Raw genomic sequence first — 3,828 nt, 5'->3', positions numbered from 1 at the left:
AATTTTACGACCAGTTTGTCGAGTTGTATAAACTATCCCACTGCCATTTATTTGGGATTGCATTGATTTTTGTAAAGATAATTGTTGAGATAATTGATATGTTTACAACATTGTATCTTCTAATCTAAAAACAAAGTATATGTCTCTACTCTTCTGGGTTTTTATACCTCTCAAAACATTTTATAGATTTTTTTCATTTTGCCCTTGCACACTTCTTTTCTATTACTGTGAATGGGCTTTTTAATAATTATATATTCCAATTACTTATTGATAATCTATAGAAAGCTCTTGATTTTCACATATTGCTCTTATATCTGATTATTTGGAAAATTTGTTAGAATTGTTTAAAAACTCATTGGAACTAAACTAAATCTTCATCAGTAGAGGAATGATTAAATTAATCAGGATAAATCTAGTTTATGGAACATTATGCAACTCTTTAGAAATTATATGTGTATTAAAAAAAGAAAAGAAATTGTATGTATGTAATATATGGTGAGTAAGAGAACCAACTCCAAAATAAAGTGGAAAAAAAAGCAAGTAAGCAAAAAAAAAAAAAAAGTTGCATAATAATATAGTATGGTCCAAGTATGTAAAACTACTACATGTGGATATATGCATATGCAATGTAAATTTGAATAAGGTCTGAAAAAATGTGTTTCAGTGTTAACAGTAATTACTCTTGGGTAGGAGAGTAAAAGAGTTTTCACTTTTTTACTATAATATTTTTGTACTGAAAATTTTTAAACATGAATTTATACAATTCTTTCATAATTAAAAACTAAAAGAAAAATATTAAAGTAAGATGCTGGGAAAGAGACAAGTTGATAAAGATTGACATGGAGGAAGCTCCAGGGAGAGTAGATTTAAGTCCATAGAAAACTCTCATGGGTCATTAATTTCTACAATATCTCTAAAGTCACTTCCATTTGGCTTTGGAAAATCTGTGTCTCTACACAACCTGTCAAGAAGTATTACCAGCATCTATTAGAGCAGAAAATGAAGATAAAATGTAACACTACTATCCAATGAAATCAGTGGAGACATCTCTCCCTGATGTTTATCTAGCTCATGTGATTTCTCCCATGCAAGGGCTATGGACTAGTGAAAGACCTAAATAAATTAGCTGACTAAATGAATTGGATAATTTTCCTTCTAGCCCTTTCTCATTACAGCTGGAAACCAGATGAGACCAGCCTCTATTTCGTAGGTCTTCCTAGTGTCTAGAGTTTCTATATGGGAAACTCTTCCAACCTGAATGTAGAAATGGGAGCCTTGTTTGGTCTACCTGTATCAGGTGGGTTGAGGCATCCTTATTTGCCTTGAAGTGAGGCTCTTTCCTGGCTTGCATGTAAGATCTTTATAAAAAGCCCTTGCCTACTTCATATCACTGTAAATACTTACGCCATGCTCCTAGCACAGTGAGTTGGAAGATAAGCAAGTTTTGGCAGATTGTGTGACCTGGACTTTTATTTTTGTAACATGTTAAATGGACATCAGTGGTAGAGAGTAGTAGTTCACCTAACATGGTGTTTAGCAGCATTTCTCAAACTAATATGAGTCACCTTGGGATACTGATTCAGTAGGTCTGGGTTAGACCCTTTAACTTGCATTTCTAAGAAGCTCCCAAGTTATGTGGATGTGGTTTGTACAGGAACCACACTTAAGTAGCAAGAGAGTACAGCACATGCTTGTTACTCAGTAAATATTTGTTGAATGAGTCCTCTTCTGTGGTAATACCCAGAAATATGAAACTTTTTATAGAGACACACCCCCTCTCTTGTACTCTGTGTTAGATGGTGAGGAATTTTTACTTTCTCGGGCGCTAACTCTGTCAAGCTATTGTGATTTACATACTTTTCATCTCTATCCCGACATTCTGCCCACGTGGAGATACAACCCAGGGTTGTTTTCCATATAGGCAGCATTGCTGTATGCATTCTGAATCTAGTCACCCTTTCCTAGCCCAATCTGGTGTGATTGACAGTCTGCCCAGTGTGCTGCATTATGATGTCAACATCATAGACAAGGCCAGGAGGGAAACTAGAAGCCCCTTCTGTAAAACCCATTTCCCCCTAGAGCCACAGCCCCTCCCCTCCTCTGTGGTAGGGAGTTACTTGAGCAATAAATTGCTTTGCAAAGCTTAACAAACCAAAAAATAAAAATCAAGCTACAGAGAGGTACCTTAAACTGAGCAAGAATTAAAAGTTAACCAGACTTACTACAGGTACCCAAGACACCAAGATGGCATTAGTCGTACCAGTGGAGGAGAAGCAGCTCATGGATATCAAACTGGGAGAGTTGCTAAACTGGGTACTGATGTGGGATTTCACCCTTAAAGGCACTGCTGGAGCTTTTCAAAAAGTCTACTACTAATATTACAACAAGTATGTCAGTGTGAAAAAGGGAGCATCGATGGGATATCTGTGGTACTAGCAGTTTCTGTGTCTTTCAACTACTGCCTTTCTTACAAGGACCTGAAACATGAGCGGCTGTGCAAGTACTACTGAAGTGGGTCCTATGTGAAGGGCACACTCTGCATTCCAGAACATGACCTTTGCCTGATACCCTTGAATCCTGTTGTATTTGAACTGAGAATTACCACCCAATAATAGATGACAGGGAAAAGAAAAAAAAAAGTTAACCAGACAAGTGTCTTGAGAAATCTATTGCCTGGTTTTCCCCTTCACCAGAAAAAAAAAAGAAAGAAAGAAAGAAAGAAAACATTTGCCTGTTGAGCTAGTTGAGCTACAGCAAAAATACCTCATAAATTAAAATCTCAACCTTGGTCTTTTGGAGTAGATATTTTCCTTAAAATAGGATCCAAAGCCAAGTCAAAAAATGGTTGAAATATTTATGTTGAAATATTCTTTTGGAATGAACTAGGCATATTTTGGACAGATGACATTGTTAGTTTTATTGTATAAAACCATGTTTAGTATTTTAGGAATTGTCTTGTTTGAGATCACTGGATTGTGTAGACAGAAAAATTCTGTTGTCTTATGATCAATTTAACGCTTACTGTCAATTTAACAGTTATTCTCACTCATTGGCTACTCAGCTGGGGACTCTAAGAGTACAATGTTAGCAAAATTCACTTGGGGATTCTAGCATGTACACATTAGCTGAATACATTGGGCTGTGATTTGTAGTGAGAGCCTGGTTTTACAGGGAGCATTTTCTACCCACCCACAGCTTCATGATGATGTTGAAATCTGTCTAGTCGGTGGAGGATCAGTAGCTTAAGGAGCTAATGAATATTCATTTCTTTTCCCTGGGTACAAAGTAAAATAACCAGTAATTAGTATAATATTTAATACTTCTATTCAAAATAAATAAATCTTTTGTAAAAAAAAAAACCTAATTATTATAATGTAGCAAATTCCACATATGTAACTGGAATTGGATGTGGTGTTTTGAAAATGCTTCTAAGCCCTCATTTACATGTTTTGAGATTAGTTAATTATTCCCCTTGTATGCATAAAACAGAACTGTAAATTTTTACCTGCATTTATTATTCATTTTTCTATCTCCCAAGTTTAGCTGATTCTAATATTTAAATTTTGCATTTTCTTGATACTGAAGATATTTGTATTTTGAAGTAATGTTTCAAATTTAGATTTGTTCTCCCTTTCTTTTGTTGCATAGATATAGGATGCAATAGATATAAAAATTCCCAGATGGTGTTTCTTTTTTTTTTTTAGTATAATTTTTTATTTTTTATAAACATATATTTTATCCCCAGGGGTACAGGTCTGTGAATCACCAGGTTTACACACTTCACAGCACTCACCAAAACACATACCCTCCCCAATGTCCATAATACCA

The 3,828-nt window shown here is 35.1% G+C and overlaps 1 pseudogene; it reads left to right on the top strand.

Annotated features, from left to right (window-relative positions):
* The first annotated feature begins 2,244 nt into the window (after positions 1-2,244).
* On the top strand, positions 2,245-2,510 carry LOC132029150 (ATP synthase subunit f, mitochondrial-like; annotated as a pseudogene).
* The last annotated feature ends 1,318 nt before the right edge of the window (positions 2,511-3,828 follow it).

Source organism: Mustela nigripes, chromosome 13, assembly GCF_022355385.1.
Source record: "Mustela nigripes isolate SB6536 chromosome 13, MUSNIG.SB6536, whole genome shotgun sequence".
In the NCBI taxonomy this organism is placed as follows: Eukaryota; Metazoa; Chordata; class Mammalia; order Carnivora; family Mustelidae; genus Mustela; species Mustela nigripes.
Note: the sequence above shows the minus strand (reverse complement) of the source record. Positions and strands in the feature narration are given on the sequence as shown.